Source organism: Rattus rattus, chromosome 5 (assembly GCF_011064425.1).
Source record: "Rattus rattus isolate New Zealand chromosome 5, Rrattus_CSIRO_v1, whole genome shotgun sequence".
NCBI lineage: Eukaryota > Metazoa > Chordata > Mammalia > Rodentia > Muridae > Rattus > Rattus rattus.
This window is the reverse complement of record NC_046158.1, coordinates 40,489,050-40,507,747: the sequence shown is the minus strand read 5'-3', so window position 1 is coordinate 40,507,747 and position 18,698 is coordinate 40,489,050. Positions and strand designations below refer to the sequence as shown.

Genomic DNA, 18,698 nt, shown 5'->3' with positions numbered 1-18,698 from the left:
TGCTTACTCAGCTGTACTTATAATCTACCCAGCCCAGTTTGTTATACAACAGACTTGGACTTTAAGATTGACAGCCCTTCCAGTAGACACGATATTTATCATTTTCAAATGGAAAGCCCGAGAGGGCACGAGAGAGACATACTCAGCAGTTTAGTCTTTCAACATAGATGTATCTGTCCTACATTGCTCTGGCAAAGTTGAATCCCTTTATAATGATAGTACAATAGACGTCTCTCTTGGATATTTGTTTTATTAGTTATAAATCAGACCAAGTCCCAGTGAATTAATGCATGTGACGAGCTATTTCCAGTTTCCCACTCAAATTTGATATTGTAGATAGACTTCCATGTTAATATTATCCAATATATTCAACACAATGTCTGTCTAGTGATATCACAAGATTATGTTATGCAAAATAAATTATATCATGGGAAAATACTTTATTTAAATACATGCTGAAGATATCCAAAAAGAATTGGAAATAAAACAAAAACTTTCCCTGGTTAGAAAGGACAGACGAGCAGTATGACCTGTAATGCCTCCTTTCCTCCTAATGAGGTGAGGAGTAAGCTCTAGCCTCCAAAGACCGTGTCCTAGAAACTTTGAAATTGGCTGTAATGAAATGATGGTTCTATTTTTTACTAAGCTGTTAAATTAGTAATTGTTGTATTGTTCTGCTACTCATATATTTCGTGAAATTCTGAAAATAGCTATCTATTGTTGTTTGACTTATTGAAGTTTCTTCCATCATTAATGGCCTTGAAAGTGTAGTGATTAGCAAAGTGAGTTGAGCAATTTGTCCTTCTGGAATTAGAATTCTCTTTAAAACCACAGTTACAAAATGCATCGGTTTGCTTGAATCTGTCAAAAAAATAATAATGGCAGCCACTAATTCTTCAAATCAAGTGGAAATTTTCCTGCTTAGGTAGTGTGCCCATATCCAGGGATTGTCTAAAGCCTGCCAGCAGAACAGGTCATAATCACACCTAATTCTCTGAAAGTTGGGGAAATTATGTTGCTTTTTTATCCTAAGTTTATTTGTATGTAGGAATTATGATGGGGTCTGCCTTTATTGCCCTTGGTTCACAATGGGAAATTTCATGTGATACTTTTCCTTCTACTTTCCACCTCAGCCAAGCACTCTTCTCATTCTCTTCAGCTTTACTCTTACAAAACAGACATCCTCCTGCAGCATCTCTTCTAGTAAACTACTTTGATCTCTTCTATTTTCTTTCTCTTAAACAAATCACTCATTTCCTCTTAGGTGCCAGCATTTAAAAATATCTTGTAATTAGTAATCGTTGGGTTAAGTGGCAGCAAGCAAAATGCAAGTGAATTTGATTGGCTTGAACTTAATGGAGTGCACGGTCCTATGGTGAGCTAAAATGGAACCTGGCGTCTGATCATTGACTCCTCCTTGTAGAAGTGTTCTGTTCATATTGAGCCCTAAGTTTGTTTCCATGTTTAAATTTCATTAAGATTTATTTTAAAAAATTCCTATTACCCTATTACAAAAATATCTTTTCAAGGAATAAGAACTAGCTCTCACTTTTCACTGTGTTGGAAGTGAGCAAATATTATTTTCCCAAGGACTAGCTTCTCGAACTTCTTCTCAGTGATGGGCATGTCCTGTGAACCATTAATAATATAAATATGATACCCCTGCAAGAGAGGACTTTAGTAACAGCAGAGAAGCCATACTGACTGTAGCTATGATGCCTCTCGCATGTCTATAAAAGGCCATAGAACTTTGTTTTCTAGATGTTTTCGAGAGACCAGTCTAGAGGATGTGTGACCTGTTCTACATTAAATGCAGCTGAAGAAGGATGGTATGTAGACCCAGGTGTTCTTCATGAGAGTGTTACTAGCCCTCCTTCAATCCAAAGAAAAGTTTTCTTTGCCCTTCAAGGGGGATCTTTGTAAACACATATCAGAACATGCCACAAAGAAGTAATCACTGCGACCACTACACTGTTCCCCCACAGTTCTACCTAACTGTTTTCCTCAACACTGTTTCCTGCCTGTGATTGTTCTGTACCCTCCCTATCTACTCTGACCAAGGATCCACAATAACTCACTACCTCTGTGGTCAATTAAAGGCACAGACCTTCAGAAAGGCGTGGACCTTTGCCAGATACGCCCATGCTATTCAATGCCTGTCTTCCTCTCTCCCTTTTGTTCTTACTGGCAGGGCTAGTTAATCAACCATTACCCTTGAAACTGTACCCCTATTGTTCCATTAAACCAAGAAATACTTAGGGTTCTGTGCTGTAAGCGATATGTCAGACACTAGGGAGACAGAAGAGTCTCCAAGCTCCTAGAGGAAAGTGAGAAAATAAAACTTTGATATTGACACAGCAGAGGATCAGGAAGAACATTACCTCCTTGGAAATGTGACTGCTATACTTTTCCCTACAAGCTGCCCTCAGCCAAGAGATACTTCATCTCCCTGTACAGAACTAGAGTTGAATTAACCTGAATTTAGCTTGGGACTCCATTTCAGTTTCTCAGGAATGGGTGAAGATGCTACCACCCTAAAAGGAAACCCAGGGACCAGTTTAAAGTAATTGTGACTTTCACAGAGATAGGCTTCGCATTCTGGGTGCTGGCAAGTCTCTCCTCCTACTTCATTGCCTTCTGAGTCAGCACAAATAAGAAAAACCTTGTCTTTCTACCAAAATTAAACATGTTATTTTTAAGGATTCTCATAGTCTTAAGGCACCTTAAGCTTCATCTTTAAGCCTAGCATCCTCCCCCTACCACACACACACACACACACACACACACACACACACACACACACACACACACACAAAGAGATAAAACAAAGGCTCATGTATTTTTCATGTATCCTAAGCCAGGATTCCTATTTGAATGGAATCATTTAGTTACCGAGTCATTTCAAATCTAAAGGTTTCTGTCCACACAAAACAACATAAATTTTATTATGTTGCCATATCAAATAGTCTTGCAAATCAGAATGAAATTCAACTTTTGTTCTTAGTAGGACTGTAAATATAATGCTAATAATAGCAATAACAATTTGGTAATCCTTTCTGCATAAATGCCTTTGTTTAGCTAATGATAGAAAAGGATGCTTACAAAGAGAGAAAGCCCCATCCCTACCCCAGAGTTACTTTTCTGTTTTTATTTATTAATATATATATGTATATATATATCAGAAACATTCAATTTTTATTCCATTTGTATATTCATGCTTATTTCTACCTTCAGTCAAGTTTAGGTGAAAATCTACAAGGGGTGACATTTTTAGTTTCTTCTGTCATTATTATTTATCTGAGTTTAGTTAGATTTCTAAATCATAGTTGCATTGCATTGCCTAACTCTTTCTACCCTACTTAGGCATTGAATAGCTCTTTATTTGCCAGCAGGAGTTGTATTAATGTCTAGTTTGTTATATATCATGCTGTTGATGTCTCTCAAATATATAAAAGCACCTTTGAAATCTTAAAACACAAAACAAAAACATACTTTGAAATAATTTATACCAAATATGTCTTGTATTATTTGGAGTTCTCTAAAGAAACGGAACAGACGGAATGGGTGTTTATATTTAAAGGGTTTTCAGGATACTGCCCAGGCAGTACAACAGTGGTCGCTTCACACTTGAAAAACTGAGAATCTGGTAATTGCTTAATCCAGGAGGCTGGATGTCTCAGGAGTACTAATCTAGACCTAAAGTCATAAAGAGTTCCTGGAGAGCTGCTAATTAGAATCCCTAACAATTTTGTTCTAATACTGGCAAATGAATGCCCCCACACTAGGAGAGATGAGCAAGCTAGAGGGAGTGAAGGCAAGCAGACAAAAAGCCAAGTTTTCTTGTCCGTTTCCTTTTATCTGAGCTGCTACCAGAAGGTGCCACCCAGATTTAGAATGGGTCTTCCTACTTCAAATATTCTGAGCAAGGAAATTTCTCACAGGAGTGCCTAACAGCTTGTGGGGTTTTTTCCACATGCAGTCAAGTTGATAACCAAGATTAGCTATCGTATATGGTTTATTATATAATAATCCAATGATTTTAAGAGGTAGATAAATCTATTTGCCCTTCTATAAAAACGTTAACTTTATATTTTCCCACTTAGTGCCCTACCAAAAATCATATAGATACACACACACACACACACACACACACACACACACACACACACACACACACACACACACACACACACACACACACACACACACACACACACACACACACACACACACACACACACACACACACACACACACACACACACACACACACCCACACACACACACACACACACACACACCCACACACACACACACACACACACACACACACACACACACACACACTCACACACACACACACACACACACACACACACACCACACACACACACACACACACACACACACACACACACACAACACACAACACACTCACACACAGATAAACACACACACACACACACACACACACACACACACACCACACACACCACACACACACACACACACACACACACACACACACACACACACACACACACACACACACACACACCACACACACACACACACACACACACACACACACACACACACACACACACACACACACACACACACACACACACACACACACACACACACACCCACACACAAACACACTCACACACAGATAAACACACACACACACACACACACACACACACACACACACACCACACACACACACACACACACACACACACACACACACACACACACACACACACACACACACACACACACACACACACACACACACACACACACACACACACACACACACACACACACACACACACACACACACACACACACACACACACACACACACAGATAAACACACACACACACACACACACACACACACACACACACACTCACACACACACACACACACACACACACACACACACACACACACACACACACACACACACACACACACACACACACACACACACACACACACACACACACACACACCCCTTCAAAACTTCCCTCCCTTCAATTCATGGAAATTTTTCTAAAAGAAGGCAAATTATTTTACTCCAAGTTATAAATAATGAATATTCTCAGAGAGACTTAGTCAACAATTAAATTCACAGTAAGATAAAAATAATTAAAAGGAAATGCCTTCTGAGCATCGTTCCTGACAGGAAAAGCTCAAAGCAGGGAAGTCCTAATGTGGTAATAGATACAAACTGAATACTTGGAACACATTATGAAACATTTCCAGTGACAACTGTTTCACATATAACCCCCTCCTCTGCAAGAGTCTGCTTTTTTTCTGATATTTGCCGGAAAGGATCAGAGTCAGCACCGGGTATAGCCAAGGGAAAAGCTCTCCAGTGACCAGCCAATAGTTGCATGCTTTGGAAACCAGCAGAAGCATATCCTGTGCAAAATCTCTCAAATATATCATGTAGAGGAAATTTAATCTACCAAAATGGATGCTCTGGCAAGGGATCACATCCAAACATATCCTGGATTACAGTATGCTATGGCTGGAATACAGATGCACCCTTAGCACACACCTGTAATCCCTAACGATTAAGGTAAGGTGAATTGATAGAAGAAAGTAGCTATGGTTGAAAGTGACATCTAGTTGAGGGGCAGACAAAGAGACAAATCAGAGAAAGATTTGACAGAACGAGTCAGAGATAGAATACGCCCAACTCAAAGAGAACAACAGAAGGAAGAGAGGCTATTCAAGAACGAGAGAGAGAAAGGGGGTGTGTGGTGTGGGGGTATGGTATATGTAAGTATGGCTCTATTACTGGAACAGTTTACAGAGGCAAGCTACAGAGAAAACAAGCTAGACACAGGTGAAGACAGAGTGAGTCAGAGAACGAGAAAAAGCCAAAAGATTATAACATATTTCCAAAGTTCATAAGAGGCTAGGCAGAGCAAGTCTGAAGCCAAGAGAAGCTGGATTGAATCAGTAAGCTTGCAAGATTACATTGTACGGAGGGTAGAAGTTTCCAGACATGAACCTAGAGATAGTTAGAACAGAGAAGAAAACACTCTGGGCTCATGTAGTCACCTGGCTGGGGAATGCCTCTCAGCTATCTCATCACTCCCTCACAGGAAACAAAAGCAGTATTTACAACACCAGGCAGATTTCGCTCAGGTTTGAGCTACAGCACAGGGGTTGGTCTTCATAGTCCTCAGAATTCAAATCTATTTGGAGAGTTATAAGTTTTTGATGAATATGCATTCGCTCAGTTGTATAGGAAGTCAAAGATGAAGCAGGTGATTGGGTTCCACCGGTCTATTTCCTCAGAAACTAGTAATGCCTACATGGAAAGAATCTGACACTATTAAATATAACTTAGTATTGCTTCATTCATTTAATGTGGAACTTGTGAACAGATCTAGCTAAGAACAATCCTTTAATGAAATGGCACTAATAACGGCTATTCAGGAGTCTACTCTATGAAAAGGAAACAAAAATGCTCCCATGATCTTTCGTAGCTTCTGAAGCAGTTTCCCCGCAATCTTTCTTCTCTAAGTTTATGAGGGTGAGGGAAGAAACAAGTTGCAGGCTCTCAATATTACAGAAGTAGCTAAAATTAAGAAAGGGGCCTTCTCTGAAGTTTCGGGGGGGGGACTAACAGTAAAGAACCTAGATACAGAGCTCAAAGTTCAACCAACAAGGTCTTTCATCCAAGACCTTCAATCCTTCCGCTGCTCTACCTAGACCAGCTCCAGGGTAGCAGTGCGCAAACAAGCCATCTTCAACATGTCCTCAGCATCGTTTGCACATGACTCCCCTGCTTCCTTCCTGGGCCTGTCCCACTGAAAACAGCTTTTCATGACTGGATGGATGCCAGAACGTTCAGGAGAAATTTGTAGTGCATTTTTCTAGTTGAAAAAGTTGCAGCCTTCCGTGCCTCTAGCAGATGCGATTAAGTTATTGTTCGTATCTCTTCTGCACATTTCTCTGCAAACCTCTCTCTTGCTCACAGTATGCTTTTGGTCATCATCATTGCCCTCGTTAGCTCAAAATCCTACTCACTACTATTTTTATGCTCTCACAAAAACAAGCAAAATCAAAGACAGAATTATAGAAACAGTAGGCATAGTTCTACAGTAATGCAGATATTTTAGAAAGGGAAGGGAGAATTGATGGATTAAAAAAATGAAGTAAATAAATAAGCTAAAACATGTATAAGAGGAGGCAGGGATTAACTTCTCTGGCTGCCCCCCACCCACATTGCCTCTATGCAAAGAGATTCTACTCCACACCAGCCTCCCACATGGGTCTAACTTATTAATCTTGGCCTTTTTGAATTTAAAGAAATCTCATCTCCTTCCTTATCATTACCCTTAAAGCCCCAACTTTTACAGATGAGAAATCAAAGAGTAAAAAGATAACGGGGCGAATATATTTCTAAAATTTTTAAAGAATAGCAATTAGTCTTGTTGCATCAAGATTCCCTAATCCTTACACAGTGTTAAAGAATGTCCTTATTCAACTGAATGCTACTAAAGTTATAAGAAAAATTCTGTGAGTAATTTAAACCCCTCACATCAGTTTAAATTTCCAGTTACTTGGTACACAGCCATGATGTCTTAAGGAAAGAAAGAATGATGTAACATTAGGGGGAAAATGCACTTTTGCCAAGGACAGACCTTTTTCAACACTCGGGTTCAGTTTAAAAACAAACAAACAAGCAAATAATGTGGTTATAAAAGGTGATTCTGTATGACACAACAATTCCCCTCAAGAGATTTACCTATCAGATGAGATCATTCATAATTTTTAAAGCACTGCGAACGATTGTTTGGCTCAAAACTTTTGTTTTTTTACAGTTCTTTGATTGAGGATTTAATTATAAAATGTTTTTGTGGTCTAATTTTGAAAAAAATGAAAGGTAGTTAATTTTTTAAGAGTGGCTTTAGTTTTTTTCAATGACATAGTTTTCATCTTTCGACTCACAAAAGCACAATTTTCTAATTTCCGAGGTAAAATTAGTTATTCTAACTAATTAAAAAAAATAAGTGCCGCTGTCTTGAAAATAAATACAGAAGGTCTGAAGAGATCGTTCAGTACTGAGGAGCATATACTGCTCTTCCACAGGAACCTAGCCTACAACTCTACCTCCAGAGGTGAGATCCATTGTTCTTGTCTCTCCTCTGCAGGCACCACACTCATGTGTAAATCCCCCGCAGACATAACATTACACTAAAAAAATAATAAAATAATTTAAAACAATAAGTAACAATGGTGAGAGAGATGCTGGCAATGACACCAGGATGCTCAATACACCATGGGACAATGCACCGTAGATCCCTGCAGTGTGGTTGGGCAGCTGGCAGGGCTGAATGTGAAAATTGTGATGATCCCTTGATAAAGAGGCTCAGCCTTCAAATGAACCAATGGTTTAACATAACCCTATAGGTACACTGTGCAAGAAATGTGTCCACCGGCTACAGCTGGCTGTCCGAGGTTGCTTCTGGAGCAAGAGATGCAACTGTAGTCAACAGAATGACTCAACAGATAAATGAGCACTGTTTCCGGAAGTCCCAGCAGGCATTAGGCAGGTCACCTAAAGGCAAATCTTTGGACAAGGAGCAGATCTCTAGAAGTCAGATACGTGCATTCAAGACCCCTGTGGGAAACTGAAACAGCCAAGCGGGGATGAAGGCAATTTTTAAAACCCTGGAATGTAAACAATAAAGCAATCAAATAAACGTAGGGAGATAAAAAGGACTGAGCGTTGTGGCGGGAGCCTGGTTAGGGCGCCTGATTGGAGCAAGTCAAAGCAGATGCGATTTGACTCAGATGCCTGCAAACTTTGTACGCTCTTACATCTCCATGCCTGCTTACATTACCAGTTCTGATTACTAGCTAATGTTCCCTGCTAAGTGACTTGATGTCTGCACAGAGGCGATCGCAGATAAGAATACCCCAGTTTCCCTATAGTTCTGAAAAAAAAAAGAAATCCATAAAGTAAATGTCATACTATCCAGCAGCAGTTCAACGCGTAATTGATAAAAACTCAATCGACTAAAATAAAAGTCAAGAATCTATAATAGTTGCCATCATCATCTACCCAAGAATAGGAATGCTATTCTTGAGTGAAATATACCTACCTGATCGTGGAAAAACGATTAATGGATAACCGGGTATCCATAGGGGAGAACAGGGGCCTGAACCCCTGAAGATAGACTTTGGCGTGGCCGTTACAAGGTCCTGGCTGTGAAGCCTCAGCCACCACACGTGTGCATACCATGAGAATGAGCCCACAGGCTTGTTTCCGTTCCGGCCATCCATACCTCCATTCCAGAGCTCCAAGAGGTAAACACTGCTTATGTGCCCAAAGATGTTTTCCTCTAGACCTGGCACAGAGCATTCATAACATTCACAACACTTACATTTAAAAAAACACAGAAGCATTTTGCTCTCCGTCTCTGCAGAAGGTCGTTATAACTTGTTAAGTGTATTTGTACAATTAAGAGACCATCACAATGGAATAATTACAGCTCTATTGAACCAACTGTCTTGAAGCTGTGAGACAGAGCCTTTGTTCCTTTATTTATTTTACATAGAAGAAGGAATTAAGACATCAAAAATCAACCATGCTAAAGTTAAAGGGAGACTGAAACAAAGTCCTGAAATAATAAGAAGACAAGCCTTTCAAATGTCACTTTGACGCAATGAGAGCTCAAGCTCTGCCTGTCACCTGTGCATTATATTAATCATCCATACCTATAAATCTTTCACATGCTTTGAATTATCTGTTGAAAAGCACAAACATCCGCCCTTTAGAAATACATTTCCACTGATACATGATGCTGTAAAACGGGATCAACAAATGTGTAGTTAAACCTGTATTTTAAGATCACTAGTCCCCAATATCTACCACAAATTTCAAATTCTTTAGAAATTTTCCACTTAGAAATAATAATTTTGCTCATAATCTCAATGAATAAATGACTACAATTGTCAACTCTGTCTATCCTGCCCTTTTTATGGCAAATCCATGATTTTTCCGCAATCTATCCTCAGGAGAATCTTTTTCTGGTGAGCATATGCAGCACCGTATTTGCACATGTGCTACTCTATGAGCCAAGTTTCTCCCTGTGTTTCCCACAACGTGTTGAAAATTATCAGTTTCTACCTATTGAATACAAAACAACATTTCTACAACACAAATATACTTTATCGATCATAACAACAACTGGATAATTCCTCTAAACTGACACGAGAGTTATTTAGCTTTAATTTAGGTTGTTGCAATATAAATAATGATTAGAGGAAACAAACATACTCCTCTGCCATGGCTTGACTTAAATAATATTCACTATAGAGTATAAAAACAGTTTATATTTTATATCAAAATGAAATTTTTGGTCATCCTGAGCCAATTTAGTTATATAGCTTGATATTTTCTAAACTGTTTCTATTTAGATCTTATTTCGATGCCTGTTTTTACTTAAAAAATTTTAAATTGTATTATGTGTGTGTGTGTGTGTGTGTGTGCGTGCGCGCGTGCACGCGCGCGTGCACCATAATGTGCAAGTGGAGGTCAGTGAACAGCTAATGGGAGTAAGCAAGGATAGAACTTAGATCCTTAAGCAGGTGTCTTTTTAACAAAAGCTTTATTTTAACCAGTTTGCTCCCATAATGCCCAAGTTGCAGTGAGGATTTGTGGGGCTAGGAAAGAGTGTTTTCAACAATCGTACTGAGCTGTGAATCCTATGAGCTCTCAGAATAACTGGCATGGAAAAATATGTCATTGGTAGAACAGTGGCACAAACGTTCTGGGGTAGCCAGCAGCTTTCTGATTGGATTTAAGGCCCTTCCCACAGGGCCAAACCTGTGCTTCCTATTGTAAATCTATCCCAGAATCCAAACATGTGAAACGCCCAGGCTCCAGGACTGAACCTATAATTATTTTGGTATATCAATCTGCCCTTTAAGTTTGTACGTGTTAACCATACTTTAGAAGAGTACACATATCCCGTTAAAGAGTTTCTTTATTTAGTGAACCTCAGTTAATGCAGAATCTCATAACAAGTCAAAGTGTAGAGTATGAGTGTCTATAGAGTACTTAGCCACAAATGGGATATCTACCTCCTGTCTCCAAAACTCTGCATCCAGAGGTAAAGAGGTAGAAGAAAGATGGTAAGAATCAGAGATTGGCTAGTAGAAGTGGGACAGGAGAGAGGGTGAGATGGCTAGCAAAGACCAGAAGGAAATAGTGTCTTCTATGGTGTTGGACAGAACACCTCTACTCATGCAGTCACAGCACCTATGGTGGCCTATACAAAAGTCCTATACAACCTGATTTCTCTGTGTCTTACAATCAAAGTGTGTATTGTCTTCAAAACAGGGACCTTTCTAGTGAAAGACATGAAAAAAATGCACATAAAAACTATGTGGAGGAAGTATTTCCTTTATATACCTTTTGGGAATTTGATTTTTTTTTTCTTAAAAGATCACATTTGCTCGATCATAAAGATATAATTTTAGATGATCTTTCCTAGATAAAGTGATAATTTGCACCCTTCTATCATTGAAAGAGTAGCCATGTGTTTCAACATTTCTTTGAAACTGCATGTTTCATATATCTCTAAATTTCCAGTCATTTTGTTTCCTGATATGTGTTTAGTTCCTGAAATCTGCAGATACAATATTCTCACATTTCTTTCGTGGAAAAAATGTACCTTATATCATCAACAGAACAGTGTGTATTCATGAATCTTCCCACTGTCCACCCATAGCTATGGCTTGCCGTCTCCATACCACTATAGTGAGCATTCTACACTACTAGTCTCTGCCTAGATGCTAATACTCATCCACATGGGGGTTCTGTGCTGTGTGTTTGCTATGTATGTCTGTGTTCCATGGACTTCGGCTGAAACAAAAATACTAGATTTAAAATGGAATCTCTTTAATGGGAAGTTCTCTCTTTGTCTGTGTAGATTCAAGCAGCATAGACCTGATTTCGCTAGGCCTTTAAAATGATTCTTCTTAGTAACTTGATTAGTGTATCGTAGTTAAATAAATGTTTACCTGAAATGCCAAGTTGGCCATCTCTCATATTTGTCTTTTTTTGTCCCTAATGATTATATTTGTAAGACAACTGTTCAAATCAGGCTGTTTGCAGCTTTATGGAGTTCAGTCTTTGAACATTTATTATTTATTTTTCTTTGTCATAAATTAATAAAGTAAGTTTGCTGACAAAACATTTATGGACATCTGAAAAACCAAAAATTACATTACCCCATAATAAAATTGGACTGGGAAAGTGACCATGCTTTATCCTAAAACAGATTTTGGAGAGGTCATTACCCGAGTAATTGCTCTGTCTAACAGACTTGTAATGTCTATGAAATATGACAGAAAGGGAACGAGCAGACCAGCCAATGGGAAAAGGCCACAGGCGCATAGGCTCATATCTTTCTGAGGTTTTCAGTCCTCGCCACAGAGTATTAATGTGGAGGAGCATGGTTCCAGAGAGATGAATGTGACTTATAACTATCTTAAATCAATAAATAATAAATCAGTGTTGATTAAGTATGTAATGTGCTGAGCATTTGATGTTCTACTTTTTATTATTTTCACAAAACCATCCCTTTGCTGTGCTTTATGGGTGCAGAAGGAGCAATACATTAACCAAGGTCCCATGTCTCCAAATAAAAGAAGCCAATGTTTAATAGCAGATAGAGTGACACGGAGAATGCTGGTGTATTTCTAGCCACCACACTCCCAAATGTAAATGTATCAAAGAAAACTCATCAGAGGATGACATTTGTGAAGTTTTCTGCCCATGTTAATGATTCGATGAGTCTAAAAACTGACTTCAGACATAACAATACCCTTATATGTGTTCACGATCATTATGATTATTTTCAACTCTCACATTAGAATTCCCCAATCACCATCTACCAAGTGATTATTTAATGGGACAGTAAATGATGTTTTACACACAGCAGTTGGACACAAAATATTTCACACAGAAATAATGCTAAGCATTTTTCACAATTTTATTATTCAGTTAAAAAGTTGAATAACTTCGTATCAAGATGACTTTGCATGCCACACTTTCCCTGGTAACTTCATGTAAAATATATATATTTCATTTGGACTATATACTTAATAATTCAAATATGTTTCAATACTCTGTATTGTCTGACATTTATAAGAAGTCATATTTTCTACTGCTGATTTTTTTTATTTTTATTAACTTGAGTATTTTATGTACATTTGGCAAACATCCCTTCCCTCCCCCCCTTCCTTATGGGTGTTCCCCTCCCCCCCTCTCCCCATTGCCGCCTCCCCGACAGTCTAGTTCACTGGGGGTTCAGTCTTAGCAGGACCCAGGGCTTCTCCTTCCACTGGTGCTCTTACTAGGATATTCATTGCTACCTATGAGGTCAGAGTCCAGGGTCAGTCCATGTATAGTCTTTAGGTAGTGGCTTAGTCCCTGGAAGCTCTGGTTGCTTGGCATTGTTGTACATATGGAGTTTCAAGCCCCTTCAAGCTCTTCCAGTTCATTCTCTGATTCCTTCAACGGGGGTCCCGTTCTCAGTTCAGTGGTTTGCTGCTGGCATTCGCCTCTGTATTTGCTGTATTCTGGCTGTGTCTCTCAGGTTCGATCTACATCCGGCTCCTGTCGGTCTGCACTTATTTGCTTCATCCATCTTGTCTAATTGGGTGGCTGTATATGTATGGGCCACATGTGGGGCAGGCTCTGAATGGGTGTTCCTTCAGTCTCTGTTTTAATCTTTGCCTCTCTCTTCCCTGCCAAGGGTATTCTTGTTCCCCTTTTAAAGAAGGAGTGAAGCCTTCACATTTTGATCATCCGTCTTGAGTTTCATTTGTTCTAGGCATCTAGGGTAATTCAAGCATTTGGGCTAATAGCCACTTATCAGTGAGTGCATACCATGTATGTCTTTCTGTGATTGGGTTAGCTCACTCAGGATGATATTTTCCAGTTCCAACCATTTGCCTATGAATTTCATAAAGTCGTTGTTTTTGATAGCTGAGTAATATTCCATTGTGTAGATGTACCACATTTTCTGTATCCATTCCTCTGTTGAAGGGCATCTGGGTTCTTTCCAGCTTCTGGCTATTATAAATAAGGCTGCGATGAACATAGTGGAGCACGTGTCTTTTTTATATGTTGGGGCATCTTTTGGGTATATGCCCAAGAGAGGTATAGCTGGATCCTCAGGCAGTTCAATGTCCAATTTTCTGAGAAACCTCCAGACTGATTTCCAGAATGGTTGTACCAGTCTGCAACCCCACCAACAATGGAGGAGTGTTCCTCTTTCTCCGCATACTCGCCAGCATTTGCTGTCACCTGAGTTTTTGATCTTAGCCATTCTCACTGGTGTGAGGTGAAATCTCAGGGTTGTTTTGATTTGCATTTCCCTGATGACTAAAGATGTTGAACATTTCTTTTAGGTGTTTCTCAGCCATTCGGCATTCCTCAGCTGTGAATTCTTTGTTTAGCTCTGAACCCCATTTTTAATAGGGTTATTTGTCTCCCTCATGGTCTAACTTTTTGAGTTCTTTGTATATTTTGATATAAGGCCTCTATCTGTTGTAGGATTGGAAAAGATCTTTTCCCAATCTGTTGGTTGCCGCTTTGTCCTGACCACAGTGTCCTTTGCCTTACAGAAGCTTTGTAGTTTTAAGGAGATCCCATTTGTCATTCTTGATCTTAGAGCATAAGCCATTGGTGTTTTGTTCAGGAAATTTTTCCAGTGCCCATGTGTTCCAGATGCTTCCCTAGTTTTTTCTTCTATTAGTTTGAGGTGTCTGGTTTGATGTGGAGGTCCTTGATCCACTTGGACTTAAGCTTTGTACAGGGTGATAAGCATGGATCGATCTGCATTCTTTCTACATGTTGACCTCCAGTTGAACCAGCACCATTTGCTGAAAATGCTATCTTTTTCCATTGGATGGATTTGGCTCCTTTGTCAAAAATCAAGTGACCATAGGTGTGTGGGTTCATTTCTGGGTCTTCAATTCTATTCCATTGGTCTATCTGTCTGTCTCTGTACCAATACCATGCAGTTTTTATCACAATTGCTCTGTAATACTGCTTGAGTTCAGGGATAGCGATTCCCCAGAAGTCCTTTTTATTGTTGAGCATAGTTTTAGCTATCCTGGGTTTTTTGTTATTCCAGATGAATTTGCAAATTGTTCTGTCTAACTCTTTGAAGAATTGGATTGGTATTTTGATGGGGATTGCATTGAATCTGTAGATCGCTTTTGGCAGAATGGCCATTTTTACTATATTAATCCTGCCAATCCATGAGCATGGGAGATCTTTCCATCTTCTGAGGTCTTCTTCAATTTCTTTCTTCAGAGTCTTGAAGTTCTTGTTGTACAAATCTTTTACTTGCTTGGTTAAAGTCACACCGAGGTACTTTATATTATTTGGGTCTATTATGAAGGGTGTCGTTTTCCTAATTTCTTTCTCGGCTTGTTTCTCTTTTGTGTAGAGGAAGGCTTCTGATTTATTTGAGTTAATTTTATATCCAGCCACTTTGCTGAAGTTGTTTATCAGCTTTAGTAGTTCTCTGGTGGAACTTTTGGGATCACTTAAATATACTATCATATCATCTGCAAATAGTGATATTTTGACTTCTTCTTTTCCGATCTGTATCCCTTGACCTCCTTTTTTGTTGTCTGATTGCTCTGGCTAGAACTTCAAGAACTATATTGAATAAGTAGGGAGAGAGTGGGCAGCCTTGTCTAGTCCCTGATTTTAGTGGGATTGCTTCAAGTTTCTCCATTTAGTTTAATGTTAGCCACTGGTTTGCTGTATATGGCTTTTTACTATGTTTAGGTATGGGCCTTGGATTCTATTCTTTCCAGGACTTTTTTATCATGAAGGGTGTTGAATTTTGTCAAATGCTTTCTCAGCATCTAATGAAATGATCATGTGGTTTTGTTCTTTCAGTTTGTTTATATAATGGATCACGTTGATGGTTTTCCAGATATTAAACCATCCCTGCATGCCTGGGATGAAGTTTACTTGATCATGGTGGATGATTGTTTTGATGTGCTCTTGGATTCGGTTTGCCAGAATTTTGTTGAGTATTTTGCGTCGATGTTCATAAGGGAAATTTGTCTGAAGTTCTTTCTTTTTTGGGTCTTTGTGTGGTTTAGGTATAAGAGTAATTGTGGCTTCATAGAAGGAGTTCGGTAGTGCTCCATCTGTTTCAATTTTGTGGAATAGTTTGGATAATATTGGTATGAGGTCTTCTATGAAGGTCTGATAGAATTCTGCACTAAACCCGTCTGGACCTGGGCTCTTTTTGGTTGGGAGACCTTTAATGACTGCTTCTATTTCCTTAGGAGTTATGGGGTTGTTTAACTGGTTTATCTGTTCCTGATTTAACTGGTACCTGGTATCTGTCTAGGAAATTGTCCATTTCCTGCAGATTTTCAAGTTTTGTTGAGTATAGGCTTTTTATAGTAAGATCTGATGATATTTTTGAATTTCCTCTGAATCTGTAGTTATGTCTCCCTTTTCATTTCTGATTTTGTTAATTTGGACACACTCTCTGTGTCCTCTCGTTAGTCTGGCTAAGGGTTTATCTATCTTGTTGATTTTCTCAAAGAACCAACTTTTGGTTCTGTTGATTCTTTCTATGGTCCTTTTTGTTTCTACTTGGTTGATTTCAGCTCTGAGTTTGATTATTTCCTGCCTTCTACTCCTCCTGGGTGTATTTGCTTCTTTTTGTTCTAGAGCTTTTAGGTGTGCTGTCAAGCTGCTGACATATGCTCTTTCCTGTTTCTTTCTGCAGGCACTCAGCGCTATGAGTTTTCCTCTTAGCACAGCTTTCATCGTGTCCCATAAGTTTGGGTATGTTGTACCTTCATTTTCATTAAATTCTAAAAAGTTTTTAATTTCTTTTCTTTATTTCTTCCTTGACCAGGTTATCATTGAGTAGAGCATTGTTCAATTTCCACGTATATGTGGGCATTCTTCCCTTATTGTTATTGAAGACCAGCTTTAGGCCGTGGGGGTCCGATAGCACGCATGGGATTATTTCTATCTTTCTGTACCTGTTGAGGCCCGTTTTTTGACCAATTATATGGTCAATTTTGGAGAAAGTACCATGAGGAGCTGAGAAGAAGGTATATCCTTTTGCATTAGGGTAGAACGTTCTATAAACATCCGTTAAGTCCATTTGGCTCATGACTTCTCTTAGTCTGTCTACGCTCTCTGTTTAATTTCTGTTTCCATGATCTGTCCATTGATGAGAGTGGGGTGTTGAAGTCTCTACTATTATTGTGTGAGGTGCAATGTGTGTTTTGAGCTTTAGTAAGGTTTCTTTTACGTACAATGTAGGTGCCTTTGTATTTGGGGCATAGATATTTAGGATTGAGAGTTCATCTTGGTGGATTTTTCCTTTGATAAATATAAAGTGTCCTTCCTTATCTTTTTTGATGACTTTTAGTTGAAAATTGACTTTATTTGATATTAGAATGGCTACTCCAGCTTGCTTCTTCCGACCATTTGCCTGGAAAGTTGTTTTCCAGCCTTTCACTCTGAGGTAGTGTCTGTCTTTGTCTCTGAGGTGTGTTTCCTGTAGGCAGCAGAATGCAGGGTCCTCGTTGCGTATCCAGTTTGTTAATCTATGTCTTTTTATTGGGGAGTTGAGGCCATTGATGTTGAGAGATATTAAGGAATAGTGATTATTGCTTCCTGTTATATTCATACGTGGATGTGTTATGTTTGTGTGCTTTTCTTCTCTTTGTTTTGTTGCCAAAACGATTAGTTTCTTGCCTCTTCTTGGGTATAGCTTGCCTCCTTATGTTGGGCTTTACCATTTATTATCCTTTGTAGTGCTGGATTTGTAGAAAGATATTGTGTAAATTTGGTTTTGTCATGGAATATCTTGGTTTCTCCATCTATGTTAATTGAGAGTTTTGCAGGACAGTAGCCTGGGCTGGCATTTGTGTTTCTTAGGGTCTGTATGACATCAGTCCAGGATCTTCTGGCCTTCATAGTTTCTGGCGAAAAGTCTGGTGTGATTCTGATAGGTCTGCCTTTTATATGTTACTTGACCTTTTTCCCCTTACTGCTTTTAATATTCTTTCCTTATTTTGTGCGTTTGGTGTTTTGACTATTATGTGACGGGAGGTGTTTCTTTTCTGGTCCAATCTATTTGGAGTTCTGTAGGCTTCTTGTATGCCTATGGGTATCTCTTTTTTTAGGTTAGGGAAGTTTTCTTCTATGATTTTGTTGAAGATATGTACTGGTCCTTTGAGCTGGGAGTCTTCACTCTCTTCTATACCTATTATCCTTAGGTTTGATCTTCTCATTGAGTCCTGGATTTCCTGTATGTTTTGGACCAGTAGCTTTTTCCGCTTTACATTATCTTTGACAGTTGAGTCAATGATTTCTATTGAATCTTCTGCTCCTGAGATTCTCTCTTCCATCTCTTTGTATTCTGTTGGTGAAGCTTGTATCTACAGCTCCTTGTCTCTTCTTTTGGTTTTCTATATCCAGGGTTGTTTCCATGTGTTCTTTCTTGATTGCTTCTATTTCCATTTTTAATTCCTTCCACTGTTTGATTGTGTTTTCCTTTAATTTTTTAGGATTTTTGTGTCTCCTCTGTATGTGCTTCTACTTGTTTATTTATGTTTTCCTGGAATTCTTTCATGCATTTTT

General features: G+C 39.0%; 1 protein-coding gene across 7 annotated transcripts in view; it reads left to right on the top strand.

Moving 5' to 3' along the window:
- Kcnh7 (potassium voltage-gated channel subfamily H member 7) overlaps positions 1-18,698 on the top strand; it is a 489,779-nt gene that overhangs the window by 264,284 nt on the left and 206,797 nt on the right. The window lies entirely within an intron of this gene.